This window comes from Nicotiana tabacum, chromosome 16 (genome assembly GCF_000715075.1).
Source record: "Nicotiana tabacum cultivar K326 chromosome 16, ASM71507v2, whole genome shotgun sequence".
NCBI lineage: Eukaryota > Viridiplantae > Streptophyta > Magnoliopsida > Solanales > Solanaceae > Nicotiana > Nicotiana tabacum.
The window spans coordinates 76,703,124-76,719,552 of NC_134095.1; the positions used below are offsets into that span (position 1 = coordinate 76,703,124).

Consider the following 16,429-nt stretch of genomic DNA (forward strand, 5'->3'; position numbering starts at 1 on the left):
ATTCATAGATTGTGGGGCCCTCACAAATGTATGTATTAATTACTTAGAACTCGAGATCGGCCGCTTAACGAACTTCACGGCCTTTTTCCCAAAATAACCACGCATTAATCTCTTTAGGTGCGTACTTTAAATAACATTACCTTCTCAAACTCGGGTGCACATTTATGTGATCCAAATCCAAATCTCAACAGAGTTAAAATGTGTCAATAACCACGGGTGCATTGATGTGACGTGGTTCGAGATGTATTTTCACGACGTTGCAATTCTCGTCAAAAAATAATAATAATAAAAGCGGTAAACAGTTAAAATTTACACATAGGTTCAACATGTATTAAAATCAGATAAACAAGCCGAATATGACAGTTGAGCAACCGTGCTAGAACCACGGAACTCGGGAATGCCTAACACCTTCTCACGGGTTAACAGAATTCCTTACTTGGATTTCTGGTTCGCGGACTGTAATACAGAGTCAATCTTTTCCTCGATTCGGGATTCAACCGGTGACTTGGGACACCATAAATCTCCCAAGTGGAGACTCTGAATTAAATAATAAATCCCGTTTCGATTGTCCTTTAATTGGAAAAACTCCCTTTACGCCCCTTTGCAGGGGTGTAGGTAAAAAGGAGGTGTGACACTTAGTTTTACAATTGTAGTTGATAAATTGTAGCTATTAATCAAAAGAAAACAAAAAATGTTAGAAGATCAAATAGGAGCTAAAACATAGTCCTAGACTATACAAACACGCAACTCCAAATTGAAGTTCCTTGTGGAAAATTGACCCCGATACCGCTATTGGGTAAAAGTATTAGCGCCCACTCTTCCTCAGGTTGAGTCCGCTGCGATCACTTTTTGGCGCCGTTGCCGGGGAACTTTACGGTGTTGACTATTTGTGCAGCTAGTATTGTGTTTTGCTTCTCTTTCCTTCTTATTTACTAACTTGGTGTGTGTCGATCAATCAGGTACAATGGCTCTTAATGCAAATGACCCTCTCGGCAATGTGATAGCGGGGGAGGAGGTAGAAGATCTAGAACAAGATGAGGTCTTACCTCAACTTCCACGGAGAGGCCGACATGTCAATATAAATGCAAATGAGAACAACAACATTCCAGACCGTCCTCCGGCACTGCCGAGAGTGGCTCCCAGAGTTCTACCGAATCAAGGATACGCCAGTGCTATTGTTCCTCCTCGAATTCGGGCGGGGAACTTTCAAATCACAAATGTTATGCTGACCTTGCTCGAGCAAAGAGGTTATTTCACGGGTGCCTCCGATCAAAACGCCTACAAGAACTTGAAGGGGTTCGTGGATACATATTGGGGTAGCAAGCAGACAAATGTGTCCGATGATGCGTTGAGATTGAGGCTTTTCCCGTTTTCTCTTTGGGGTAAAGCATTGGATTGGTTAGAAAGGCTCCCCAATCATTCTATTACAACATGGGATGAATTGGTGGACAAATATATTGCCAAGTTCTTCTCTCCAAGTCATATGGCAGCTCTTCGGGATGAAATTCTAGCTTTCAAGCAAGAGCCAACAGAACCTTTGCATGAGATATGGGAAAGATATAGAACAATGGTCAAAGAGTGCCCTAATAACGACATGACCGAGGCTATGATTCAACAAACCTTTTATCGGGGCATCAACAACACAAATCAATGCATTGTGAACCAATTGGCCGGAGGGAATTTTATGAAACTTTCTTACCAAGAGGCATGTGATGTACTTGATGAAATGTCTGACACCTCTTCGGCATGGCAAAGCCGAGCAAACGTGCCCCAAGGTGACCCCACGGTCATCTATTTGCATAAGGAATTGCACGATCATGGCCAAGCTATAGCCGAGCTTACAACAACTATGAATCAATTGGCAAAGGCGCAATTGCAACAAGTCCAAAATCCGCGCCAAGTCAACGCAATGGAAGGTGTTGCTATGTTGAAAAGGAGGCAAAGAGGACAACAACCTCAAAGTAATTGTGAACAATATGACAACAATAATGATGGTGGTGGATATTCGAACGAAGGTTTTAATGACCAAAGTGAGGAAGTCCAATATGTCAACAACTACCAAGGGAATAGAGGTAATCAAGGGAATCAACAATGGAGACCCCAAGGTAATTGGGGCAATCAACAAGGTGGCAATTGGAATTACAACAACAATCAAGGAGGCAATTGGAGGAACAATAATTCGGGGAATCAAGGTAATTGGAACGGGAACAACAATTGGAACAACAACAATGGTGGTCAAGGTGGTTGGAACAACTATAGTGGACAAGGTAATAGAGGGCAAGGCTTTCAAAGGCCCCCAATGTATCAACAACCCAATAACCCGCCTCCGTTTCAATCTCAAGGGTCGAGTTCGTCGGGCAATGACATGGGTCGAATAGAGAGCATGTTCGAGCAAATGATGAAAAAGAGTCAAGATTTCGAGGCCCAATTAGCTTCGCATAACACATCTATCCGGAACTTGGAAGTACAATTAGGCCAAATCTCTCAATCTTTAAATACTCGCCCAAAGGGTGCTCTACCAAGTGATACGGTAGTAAACCCCAAGGGTGGGCACAATAATCATGTGATGGCAGTGACAACGCGAAGTGGAAGAGGCGGTGATGTGCATGCCTCAAGAGGAAACCAAGTTACGGTGGATGAAGATGAGTTGCAAAATAATGAGATCCCGTTGGTAGTTGAGGATGTTGTTGAACCAAGTGCAAATGATGATGTGATAACTGAAATTGATGAAGGTGAGGAGGAGACTCAAGAGGCCATGAACCCATCTAGGGAACACGTCATTGATATACCCGAACCGGTGGTGCCAAAAGCCAAGGCACCCTTACCTAGACCTCCTCCACCCTATCATCAACGGTTGGCCAAGCAAAAGGGTGACAACCAATTTAAGAAATTCATTGAAATGATGAAGAGTTTGACTATCAACGTGCCTTTGGTGGAGGCACTCGAGCAAATGCCGGGATACGCAAAGTTCATGAAAGATTTGGTTACAAAAAATAGATCAATGGAGTGTGAGACAATCAAGATGACCCATCAAGTGAGCGCAATTGTGCATTCTATGGCTCCAAAACTTGAGGATCCCGGCGCATTCACTATCCCATGTACCATTGGAAGTGCCGACTTTGCAAAAGCCCTTTGTGACTTGGGGTCAAGTATCAATTTAATGCCATATTCGGTCTTCAAGACCTTGGGAATCGGACAACCTCGTCCAACTTCTATGAGGCTTCAGGCGGACCGGTCATTGAAGCGGCCTTTGGGAATTATTGATGATGTCCTTGTTCGTGTTGATAAGTTCATATTGCCGGCCGATTTTGTAATTTTGGATTGCGAAGTGGATTTCGAGGTGCCTATTATTCTTGGGTGGCCCTTCCTAGCTACGGGGAAGGCCTTGGTTGATGTGGAAACATGAGAATTGACCTTCCGTGTTGGTGATGAAAAGGTGGTGTTCTACGTATGCAAATAAATGAGGCAACCAAATAGCACCGAGGTGTGCTCATTTGTTGACATTGTCATGGCGGTGATAGTGGATGACACAAGCACAATGGCAAATGTTGAGGACCCACTTGAGGTCGTGCTATTGAACATGGATGTTGATGATGATGCTAGAAGGGTGGAGTGTGTGAACGCATTACATGGCATGGGCTCGTATTCTTATGAACCGAGGACATTATCTCTTGATCTTGAAAATCGCAAAACTCCTCCCACCAAGCCATCTATTGAGGAGCCACCGGTGTTGGAGTTGAAACCACTTATTCCTCACCTCAGGTATGAATTTCTTGGTCCTAATTTCACTTTGCCGGTTATTCTTTCTTCTTGCTTGACTACTGTGCCGGTTGATGCCACTTTGGCGGTTCTTCAAAAGCGCAAGCGGGCGATTGAATGGACCTTGGCAGATATTCGGGGTATTAGCCCCGCGTTTTGCATGCACAAGATAATATTGGAGGAGGATGCTAGGTCGTCTCTTGAACATCAAAGGAGCCTCAATGAGGCCATGCAAGAGGTGATTAAAAAGGAAGTCATCAAGTGGCTTGACGCCGGTGTGGTGTATCCAATTTCTGACAGTTCGTGGACTTTTCCGGTACAATGTGTGCCAAATAAAGGAGGAATGATGGTGGTGACCAATGACAACAATGAACTTATTCCGACTCGTACGGTGACGGGTTGGAGGGTATGCATGGACTATCAGAAGTTGAACAAGGTGACTAGAAAGGATCATTTCCCATTGCCGTTCTTGGACCAAATGCTTGATCGTCTTGCGGGCCGGGCTTTCTATTGTTTTCTGGATGGGTATTCAGGCTATAACCAAATTCTCATTGCCCCGGAAGACCAAGAAAAGACAACCTTCACATGTCCTTATGGCACATTCGCCTTCTCTCGAATGCCATTTGGATTATGCAATGCACCGGCGACCTTCCAACGATGTATGATGGCAATCTTCACCGACATGGTGGAGGACATTTTGGAGGTCTTCATGGATGATTTTAGTATGGTTGGGGACTCATTTGGTGATTGCTTGCAAAACTTGGATCGTGTGTTGGCCCGATGCGAAGACACAAACTTGGTTCTTAATTGGGAGAAATGCCATTTTATGGTAGAAGAAGGAATTGTGTTGGGTCACAAAATTTCAAAAAGAGGGATTGAGGTTGATAAGGCGAAAATTGAGGTTATCTCAAGGCTCCCTCCCCCTACTTCTGTCAAAGGGGTGAGGAGTTTTCTTGGTCACGCGGGTTTCTACCGAAGATTCATCAAAGACTTCTCTAAGGTAGTTAACCCGTTGTGTAAATTGCTAGAGAAAGATGCCAAATATGTGTTCGATGAGAAATGTATGGAGGCTTTCGAGCTTCTAAAGCAAAAGTTGACGACTACCCCCATCATTACTGCACCAAATTGGAGCTTGCCCTTTGAGCTCATGTGCGACGCTAGTGATGTTGCAGTGGGGGCAGTCTTGGGCTAAAGAATCAACAAAATGTTCCATCTGGTGTACTACGCAAGTAAGACAATGAATAAAGCTCAAAGGAACTACACGGTCACCGAGAAGGAATTGCTTGGCATTGTTTTTGCCATGGAGAAGTTTCGCCCATACCTTATGGGGGCCAAAGTGATTATTCATACCGATCACGCTGCCCTTAGGTATTTGATGACGAAGAAAGATTCTAAAGCAAGGTTAATGAGATGGGTGCTTCTTCTTCAAGAATTTGATTTGGAGATAGAAAGGGTAGTGAAAATCAAGTGGCGGACCACTTGTCTCGATTGGAGGAGGAAGGGAGGCCTTTGGACGGCCTTGAGATAAATGATGCTTTTCCGGATGAACAACTCCTCTCGGTTTCAATGCTAGACATGCCATGGTTTGCCGACATTGCCAATTATCTTGTTACCGGTGTGGTTCTGTATGAGCTATCTTCTAACCAAAGGAAGAAGCTCAAGCGGGATTGCTTGGACTACTATTGGGATGAGCCGTATCTTTTCAAAATTTGCACCGATGGTGTAATTCGCCGGTGTGTTTCCGAAGAAGAGCAATTGAGTATTGTGGAAGCTTGTCACTCTTCGCCCTATGGTGGCCATCATGGCGGGGCGAGGACGGCGTCTAAAGTGTTGAGCTGTGGTTTCTATTGGCCTTCATTGTTCAAGGATACCGGTGACTTTGTGAAAAGATGTGATGAATGCCAACGTACTGAAGGGATTTCGAAGAAAGATGAGATGCCCCTTAACACGATTCTAGAGGTTGACATTTTTTATGTTTGGGGGATAGACTTTATGGGACCATTCGTAAGTTCTTGTGGCAACACTTACATCTTGGTAGCGGTTGATTATGTGTCGAAATGGGTTGAGGCCATAGCTTTGCCAAATAATGAGGCTCGAAGTGTGGTGGCGTTCTTGAAAAGAGTATCTTCACGAGGTTTGGCACTCCACGTGCTATCATCAGTGACGGGGGTTCTTATTTTTGCAACCGGGCTTTTGACTCTTTGCTAGCCAAGTATGGGGTAAATCACAAGGTGACCACTTCTTATCATCCTCAAGCGAGTGGCCAAGTTGAAGTGTCCAACCGTGAGATCAAGAGTATTTTGTCCAAGACTGTTAATGCAAATAGGACCAACTGGTCGAAGAAATTGGATGATGCTCTTTGGGCTTATCGTACAGCTTTCAAAACTCTGATTGGTATGTTGCCGTATCGTTTGGTGTTTGGGAAGGCTTGTCATCTTCCGGTAGAATTGGAACATAAGGCTATGTGGGCTCTGAAAAAGTTGAACTTAGAATGGGATGTAGCTGCAAATCTCCGGGTTGAGCAATTGAATGAACTTGATGAGTTTAGGTTTCATGCTTACTCTAGCTCGTCCTTGTATAAGGACAAGATGAAGTACCTTCATGACAAGTATGCCCGAGGGAAGGAATTCAAAGTTGGTGACATGGTTCTTCTTTTCAATTCCCGGTTGAGGTTATTTCCGGGCAAGCTGAAGTCTAAGTGGAACGGCCCTTTTGAAGTGGTTGGTGTAACTCCCTTTGGTGCCATTGATCTCAAAATAAAAATGGTGAAGTTTTCCGAGTCAATGGGCATCGTGTCAAGCACTATTTGGGAAAGATTGATGACAGTCACATGGTGGCACGCATTCATTTGAAATGACTGTGATGGTAACATGCATCGTGCCGCGACGTTAAATCAGGCGCTTCTTGGGAGGCAACCCATGTCTTTTCCTTTTCTTTGTTTTTCTGTTGTAGAATAATATTTTTGAGCTGATAATTTGTGAAGTGTTGCAGGGAATAATGTTGAACCAGTGCAGGGCAAAAGTGCAAAAAATGGTCAGTCCCTGAAAATGGCCTACGCGGCCGCGCACCAAAGTAGTGCGGTCCGCGTGGGCTTGAGCAGCTGAAAGTTCATTCTCAGAAGATTCAACGTGGTTCGCGTCCCTTGCTGTGCGGTCCGCATGTGGAAACTTAAAATGGCATGCTCTCTGATAAAATTCATATGCGGCCACGGTCCAAAGCAGTGCGGTCCGCGTGGGAAAAGCTGAAATCACCAAGTCTCTGATAACTTCCACGCGGCCGCGTACCAAAACAGTGCGGTCCGCGTGGGCTGAGCAGTCAAATGTGAAGGAATGAAAACCAGCGTGGACCGCGGCCATTTTCGTGCGGCCGCGCTGGTCGGTAAGTTGTGAGTCCCCAGGGTTTTTCTATAAATAGAAGCCTTGGGCCTCATTTGAACCATTTTGCAAATTTTCATCTGGAGCTTTAATTTTCACTGTACATCCGCATCTCTTGCTCAGTTAGTTGATTTCTCATTAATCCCTGGTAACAGCTCTTGTTTATTTCATTCATAGCCTAATTTTTGTTTCTTTTAATCACTCCCTACTAGTATAACTTCTTATTTTCGTCCTTTTTCTTCTTAGTTAACTGTTAGTTTAGATTTTTATTGTTTTGGTTGAATCATGGGGCATAAATGCATGTTAATTAATTGAGTAGGGACACTTAGGACTCAAATTGTGAACAAAAATGGGACTTAATGGAAAAATATCCCGTCTCAGTTATATTTGCCCTACGCGGCCGCGCAGCATTCTTGCGCGGTCCGCGTGGCCCCTTGTGTGCAATGACGAACCTTCTCAGTGCAGTCCACATGCCATTTCTATGCGGTCCGCGTGAGCCCAGTCCAAAATAGTGCGGACCGCGTGTGAAGAGTTTAGAGAGGTTAACATTTTGGCATTTCACCTACGCGGACCGCATACCATTTCTGTGTGGTCCGCGCTGAAGCCACGCGGCCGCGGTCCAAAATAGTGCGGACCGCATCGGCTTATTCAGAGAAACATGTGTGGGTATTAGTATACTGCGCGGACTGCGTGCCTTTTGTTGCGGTCCGCGCCCCTCTGTCTGTGTAACTGTGTCTGCAACTATGCATTCAACTGAACTGTTTATTTCATATTATGTGCTTCTACTAACAATGTTAGACACGTATTCCTTGCGGAAAATGGTTCAAAAGCAAGTGGCTAAAAAACGAGCGGGAAAACAAATACAACCAGGGAGAGGTGGTTCCTCCCATGGGGGAAAAGGAAAAAGAATTGTAAAGTTGAATCCTCAAACCAGTGAAGCGATAAAGAAAAATCGGAAGATAATCCGAGAAGCTGATTGAGCTGCATCTCACTCCACGGGGAGTGAGTATGCACCTTCGAGGAGTGTCACTTCAGAGTCTGCCCCCACACACATGTCCACATCTTTTCAGCTACGGGATTCCCCATCTCCGGGTTGTGCTGATGTAGCCACTTCTCAAAAGCCGGTAAATGTCATCTCGGACTCGTCTGATGAGTACAGAGCAAAAAAAGCAAATGAGAACACCTACTCCACTTCTCCCACAGCTTCACTATCAGGGGAAAGTGGAGGATATGCCAAAGGAGGTGCACCACAGGTTGGAGGTATAGAGAGGACCAGGAGATCGAAGGCATAGGAAGATAGGTTTGTCAGTGAGGTCGCTTTCCACAAATTTAGGGAATGGTGGCCCAAGAGAAAGTTGATTCCAGAAAGGCGGTTCATAGATGCCGATCTTGTCCCACTCAACCCTCATGTGCAAGCACAATTCCTCACTAGAGAGGGTTGGGGATTCTTCAAAGAGCGAGTTGAAATTGCAAACGAGCACATGGTGAAGGAGTTTTATTGCAATGTCCACCACACAGTTCGGGACTCCAAAGCAACAAAAGTGAGGGACAAGATCGTGATATTTGATGGGAAGGCGCTGAATGACTTCTTGGGGTTTGAAGAAGAGGATGAGTCTAAGTATCTTGAGAAGCTGGCAATGAAAGAGGAGGTTTGTCCGTGGTTGGCCGAGCATTTAGCAGCTCTAGGTAAAGTCCATGTGTGGTTGAAGGCACAGGAAAAGATTTTTCGGAACACCCTCAACTTTGAAGCAAAAGGGAGGTTGACCTTCATGTGTAGTCGACTTGACCCGTCTATACACGATCACTCTGTTCCCCTTCTTTGGGCTGTCTTAGTAGCATCTATCATGGTGGGTTTCCCTCTGAATGTAGGTAATATAATGTCGAGAGTGATTTCTACTGTCGGTAATGAGACAAAAACAAACTACCCCTTTCCTAACACACTCTCCCTTTACTTCAGAGAGTTGAAAGTGAAGAAGAAAAGATATGATGTTATGGTACCTCTAGTGGCCCCCTACTCGTGGTATGATCAGTTGGGTCCGGACAACCGAAAGAGAGGTAAAAAGACTCAAGCTTCTACCTCCTCCGCACCTGGCCAGTCTGAAGAGCCAGTTGCTACTGAGCAGCCCCCTGAGCCTACTACTGATGAGGCACTGCCCCCAGGCCCTTCCTCTACAGCTGGTCCATCTGTCGCAGCTGATCCGGTGATTCCTTCATCAAAGACTCACCGGTTCACTGCCAAATAGCTCACTCACTCCCTTGCCAGTTTGAACAACTGGATGTCAGTTGCGACATCCAAGTTGTCTACTTTGACCACTGTTGTGCAGGCACAGGGAGCACCAACTACTGTTGAGATTCCCTCCTTCATTGAGGATGCATTGAAGAAGATCCTGTCCAACCAGGAAAAGATGATGGCAACGCAGGATGCCTTAACTAAGGATGTTGGGGCATATGGAAAGGCCTTGGAAAAGTTGGCTCAGGAGCACAAGAAGCTAAGGAAGCAGAAAGCTTCCAAGGAGTCAGTTGCACAGTTGAGAGTGGATGTGGACAAGCTGCTAGCGGATCAGATGCCACTCGACTTACTATTTGGAGATCCAACTGGAGAGCCAACAGCAATGCAGCCACAGGCAGAGGAGGATAGGCCAAGGAAGAAGAGAAAGCTCCCTAGCACAGAGGGAATAGTGATCGAGGTGGCTCCAGCTCAGGTGGGCCCATCTAGTACTACAAATGTTGAGCCCTCTTCAGTTCCATCAGTTGATGAGCCGGATCAGGAGCAGACACCTGTCCCAGCAGCACAGCAGCAGCGGGCTGGGGACCAGTTTGATGAGGCTTGAGGGGCCGCTCTATATCCTTTGCTGATTTTTGATGTTTTATTTGGTAGTTAGCATTGGGGACAATGCTAGCTTTTATTCGTGGGGGTGTGGCCCTACTATTTTGATTAACTGTTGGATTACTGTACATATTATCTTTACATTTAGCTTGTTGACATTAGTAATTGGTAGATGGTTTGTACATAACTGTTCATTCCAGATGCTCTTCAGATTCTATGTATATATTCATTCCCCCTGGTTGTATATTTTACTCCCCTTTTGTACATATTCATTCGGTTTTCATTTTGTTTTTCTATTTTTCGATAAAATTTTTCGTTTTAGTTGCATGTTTTTCTATTTCTCGTTAAAATTCTTCGTCTTAGTTGCAAAGTTAGGCTCGTAGCCTTTTTGTCTTGTTTTGACGTTTGCAATAAGCCCTTGGTTTTCTTAATGCCACGGTTCTTTCCAAGGGTAGATGTTGTGCGAACCGGGTGGCTCTTCCTAATGACAGATGGCGTGACAACCTTCTTAAGGGTTTGAGTCCGTTTTTTATTTTTCTTTTTTGATTTTCAAGTTTTTATAGTTAAGGGTACCTCAAGCAAAGCCTCACTTGGACCTAGCACATTTGCCTTTGATCCTATGGTCAAAGACATTATGTTGTGTTTAGGATGGTGAAAATTATGGCCTTGAGACTCTTGTGTTGACCAAACAATCATCATGTGGTCATTTTAGGCCATTGTGCGCTTGAATCATATCTAAGGTCGTTGTGGGCCCTCGATTCCGTCTTAAGCAATCCTTGAGTGTGTATAGTGAGAATTCGAATCGTGAGCCCAAGTACCGAACCGATGGTCTAGAACTTGCCCTGAATGTTTGTTGAGGCGAAATCATAGGTGGAACTTGACTTGACACGTGATTATAGGCTCTCCTTGATCCAAAATGCAAAAATTTGAACAATTTCCATGACCTACCAATGAAATAATCTCTAGTTCAACCCTTTTGAGCCTTAAACCTTTTTCGTTCATGAACCAAGCTACAAGCCTATACCCGTTCTTAACGAAACCCTCTCTTGGCACTCAAACTTTCCCTTGAGTAAATGGCAAATGTCTAATTTTGGGGGGGGGACAAGAAAGGCATCAATGTGGTAAAAAGGCGCAAAAGCAAAAGAAATTGAAGGCAATGAAAAAGAGAAAAAGACAAAAAGAAAGACAAAAATGAATAAGAACCAAAAAGGGAATCCAAGGACAACAAAAAAGTGAAAAAGGTGTGGAAAAGGGATAAAAAGGAGAAAGGATTTGAATTGCAAAAGAAAGAGTGACAATGCGTCTCTCTAACCCCTTGAGAGAAGTGAATTACTCAATTGAGTCAAGAAAGTGTGCCAAAATAAATCAAAAGAAGTGCTTGAGAGAAGATTGAACCCATTTGAACAAAAACACATCCTACCTTTACCCAAAGCCTTCACAATGACTCCTCAAAAGCCCTATATGATCTTGAGTTGAGAAAAGCCTATATTAGTGGATACTTACATAAGGGGCAAGCATATGGTACTTAGAGCCGGACTTAGGGCCTTTCTTTGTGAGAGATGAGAGAGAAGTCCATTCACCTCGATTTATGTGCGAATACTCTAAAAGGTGAGGTTCACTCAAGGAAAGTCGAGGATGTGTGAGTTTGGGTTCTACAATGACCAAAGAAATTGAGAAAGGTTCCTTGATGAAATGTGTCAACTCTTGATGCTCTTGCGTCGCACTTGATCCACAAGTTTGCAAAGTTTAAATGTGTTAATGATGCATTTGCATTGAGGGCAATTTTTAGTCCCAATTGAGGCTTGTTGAGGTTATTTTAGAATAAACAGGAATTTCTCGAGTGTTTTCCATTGAGGGGTAGGTCTCATTTTATTTGCTTGAGGACAAGCAAAGGTTTAGGTTTGGGGGAGTTGATAACTGTGATTTCTACATGTTTTATACCCATTATTACCTAAGCTTTGTGCATTAACTGCCATAAATTAGTCCCAAAATGCTTACAAGTTGCGCTTGATTGCAGGTTTGAGCGACAAGATGACAAATACTAAAGATCGGCTCAAAAAGGAGTGAAATCTGCCAAGTGTCAAAAGACAACTGAAAGGGGGGATCAAAAGGACCTGCGTGGTCCGCACTGTTTTGTCACGCGGCCGCGCAGGAGAGTTCAGAAGCGGGACATCTTCAAGTCAAGCTGCGCAGTCCCCGCCCCTTTTCACGTGGTCCGCGCGTAAGAGTATCAGAGACTCAATCATTCAAGGCAAAAGCCCACGCGGCCACGTACCTAATCAGTGCGATCCGCATGGATGAAGTTCACGCGGCCGCGCGCCACTTTTGTACGGTCCGCGCCCCCCAGTGCCAGAAGCAAGATATGAAGGCCCAAAACCTTACGTTGTCGTGCGTCATTTGTGCGCGGTCCGCGCCAGACCCTCAGGGGTATTTTTGTCCGGTTTTTCCTGTGTAGTATAAATAGAACATTTTACTTTTTAGCATGAGATTTTTTCAGATCTGTTTTGAGAGCATAGAGCAGCTGAACTCGGGATTTCATGATTTTAGCCTATTTTGGGCAATTTCTTCTAGTATTAACGTGGATTTGAGTAGATTAACATTGTAGTTAATTGTTATGTCAATTTCATCTATTATTTCTTCAATTTCAATTCCTATTATGGCTAGCTAAACCCATTAGCTAGGGTTGTGGCTCAACCCTAGTGTGGGTAATTAATGGGTGTGATTGTTTAGTGCATGAATGATGTTGGGTATTTGTTATTTGAATTAATCTTATGTTTTCATTAAGATTTGGTGGTTGCAAACACTAAGTCTAGCTTAGTGAGTCTTGACTCTTCTTGAGAAAGAGAGTCTATGACCCCAAGATTAATTCTAACAAGGAATTGGGATGGACCCATGAGAATGGTAGTCCCAATTAACGGGTTAAACCTCGAGAGAGTAATTACCCAACTTGAACCATAAGTTGCTTGGGCAAATTGGCCTACCCAATTGGTCTCGAGAGAGTCAATTGGGCAAAATCACTCTCTCTACCGAGAGGTGTGAGAGTGGGTGCAAAAGTGCAACGGTTATAGCATAAGTCCCATATTCGTCATTCTTTCATTAGGAATCTCTACCCATTAGTTGACCACCTAGGTACATGCCACGACCCTAGTGCCTTTCTCTATATTGCATATAACTTAGGATTATAATTTTAGCATAACTTAGTTTTACAATTGTAGTTGATAAATTGTAGCTATTAATCAAAAGAAAACCAAAAATGTTAGAAGATCAATTAGGAGCTAAAACATAGTCCTAGACTATACAAACACGCAACTCCAAATTGAAGTTCCCTGTGGAAAATTGACCCTGATACCGCTATTGGTTAAAAGTATTAGCGCCCACTCTTCCACAGGTTGAGTTCGCTGTGATCATTCACCAAGCTCTTCACTTCTACTTTTGCCGGTGCATCTACTGAGGATCCTCAGGATTATCTAGACAGCTGCCACGAGGTTCTCAGAAACATGGGTATTGTTGAGACCAATGGGGTTGATTTTGCTACATTTCGCTTGTCTGGATCCGCCAAGACTTGGTGGAGGGATTATTGCTTAGCGAAGCCAGCCGGATCGCCATCTTTGACTTGGGAGCAGTTTACAGTGTTGTTTCTTGAGAAGTTTCTCCCCGTTACTCAGAGAGAGGCCTATAGGAGGCAGTTTGAGCGCCTCCAGCAGGGTTCTATGACTGTTACCCAGTATGAGACCAGGTTCATCGATTTAGCTTTCCATGTTCTCATCATACTTCCCACCGAGAGAGAGAGAGGGTAAGAAGGTTTATTGATGGTCTCATTCTGCCAATTCATCTTCAGATGGACAAGGAGGCCGGGAGCGAGATCACATTTCAGGAGGCAGCCAATGTGGCCCGCAGAGTTGAGATGGTTCTGTCACAGGGAGGTGGTCATGGGTCGGATAAGAGGCCCCATCATTCAGGCAGATTCAGTGGTACCTCGTCTGGAGGTAGAGATTCGTATGGTAGAGGCCATCCTCCTAGGCCCTTTCAGTCAGCTCTCCAGGTATCACATGGTATCTTAGGTGGTCGTGGTTCTCATAAGCATTATTTGAATCAGCAGTCCTTCAGTACACCCCAGCTCCTATCAGTGCACCGCCGCTTCAGAGTTTTCGAGGTGGTCATCTAGGGCGACAGGGTGATCAGTCTCAGCAGCCGAGGGCTTGTTACACTTGTGGTGATATGGGTCACATTGCTAGGTTTTGCCCTTGAGCTTCGGGTAGTTCTCAGCAGCAGGGTACTCGTCCTATGATTCAGGCACAAGTTTCTCCACAACCTACCCAGCCAGCTAGAGGCGGGGGTAGAGGACATAGAGGTGGAGGTAGAGGTCATAGTGGTGGAGCTCAGACCGCCAGAGGTAGGGGTCAGCCAGCAGCCGATCGTCCAGGGGATGTGATTCAGGAAGGTGGGGCCCAGCCTCGATGTTATGCTTTGCCAGCCAGGCCAGAGGCTAAGTCATCTGATGTTGTTATTACATGTACTATTTTGGTCTGTGATAGAGATGCTTCAGTGCTATTTGACCCTGGATCTACGTATTCATATGTGTCATCCTATTTTGCACCCTACCTGGTTATGCCTAGTGAGGCCTTGAGTATTCTTGTGTATGTATCTACATCAGTGGGTGATTCTATAGTGGTTGATCGGGTTCATCATTCCTGTGTTGTGGTGTTTAGGGGACTCGAGACTCGTGTTGATTTGTTGCTCTTAGATATGGTGGATTTTGACGTTATATTTGGGATGGATTGGTTGTCCCCGTATCATGCGATCTTGGATTGTCATGCCAAGACTGTGACTTTAGCCTTACCGAATTTTCCCCATTTAGAGTGGAGAAGGACTCTTGGTCATTCTACCCGCAGTGTTATTTCGTATGTGAAGGCTCGGCGTATGGTCGAGATGGGGTGTTTGGCCTACTTGGCTTATGTTCGTGATTCCAGTGCTGAGATTCCCTCTATTGATTCTATGCCTGTGGTTTGTGAGTTTCCTGAGGTTTTCCCATCAGACTTACCAGGGATGCCACCCGATAGGGATATTGATTTTTGCATCAATTTGGCTCCGGGCACTCAGGCCATTTCTATTCCGCCATATCGCATGGCCCCGCCAGAGTTGAAAGAGTTAAAAGAGCAGTTGCAAGACTTTCTTGAGAAGGGTTTCATTAGACCTAGCGTATCGCCTTGGGGTGCGCCGATTCTGTTTGTAAAGAAAAAGGATGGCTCGATGAGAATGTGCATTGATTACCGGTAATTGAACAAGGTTACAATTAAGAATAAGTATCCACTGTCGAGGATTGATGATTTGTTCGATCAGCTTCAGGGTGCCAAGTTATTTTCAAAGATTGACTTGAGATCTGGCTACCATCAGTTGAGGATTAGGGCATCCGATGTCCCTAAGACAGCATTCCGCACTCGGTACGGGCATTATGAGTTCTTGGTTATGTCATTTGGGTTGACCAATGTCCAAGCAGCCTTTATGGATTTGATGAACCGAGTGTTCAGGCCTTATTTGGACTCGTTCGTGATAGTCTTCATTGATGATATTTTGATATATTCCCGCAGCTGGGAGGAGCACGAGCAGCATTTTAGAGTGGTTCTTCAGACCTTGAGGGATAGTCAGTTATATGCTAAGTTCTCGAAGTGCGAGTTCTGGTTGAGCTCAGTTGCATTTCTGGGTCATGTTGTATCAGCAGAGGGTTTTTAGGTTGATCCATAGAAGATTGAGGCAGTCAAGAACTGGCCTAGACCAGCATCAGCCACAGAGATTCGGAGTTTCTTGGGGTTAGCAGGTTACTATCGTCGGTTCGTGGAGGGGTTCTCATCTATTGCAGCCCCAATGACCAGGTTGACCCAGAAGGGAACCCAATTTAGATGGTCGGACGAGTGTGAGGCGAGCTTTCAGAAGCTCAAGACAGCTCTGACTACGGCACCGGTATTGGTTTTGCCCATAGGTTCAGGGCCTTATACAGTCTATTGTGATGCATCTCGTATTGGACTTGGCGCAGTGTTGATGCAGGATGGCAAGGTCATTGCCTATGCTTCGAGGTAGTTGAAGGTTCATGAGAAGAACTATCCAGTGCATGATTTGGAGTTGGCAGCCATTGTTCACACATTGAAGATTTAGAGACACTATCTGTATGGCGTGGCGTGTGAGGTGTTCACGGATCATAAGAGTCTCCAGAATTTGTTCAAGCAAAAGGAGTTGAATTTGAGGCAGAGGAGGTGGTTGGAGTTGTTGAAAGATTATGACATCACTATCCTATATCACCCGGGAAAGGCCAATGTGGTGGTCGATGCCTTGAGTAGGAAGTCAGCCAGTATGGGCAGTCTTGTTTATATTCCGGTCGGCGAGAGACCGCTTGCTTTGGACGTTTAGGCTTTGACCAATCAGTTAGTGAGGTTGGATATTTCTGAACCTAGTAGAGTATTAGCTTGCACGGTCG

The 16,429-nt window shown here is 44.8% G+C and overlaps 1 pseudogene; it reads right to left on the bottom strand.

Moving 5' to 3' along the window:
• LOC142170293 (F-box protein At2g34280-like) overlaps positions 1-16,429 on the bottom strand; it is a 106,720-nt pseudogene that overhangs the window by 49,485 nt on the left and 40,806 nt on the right.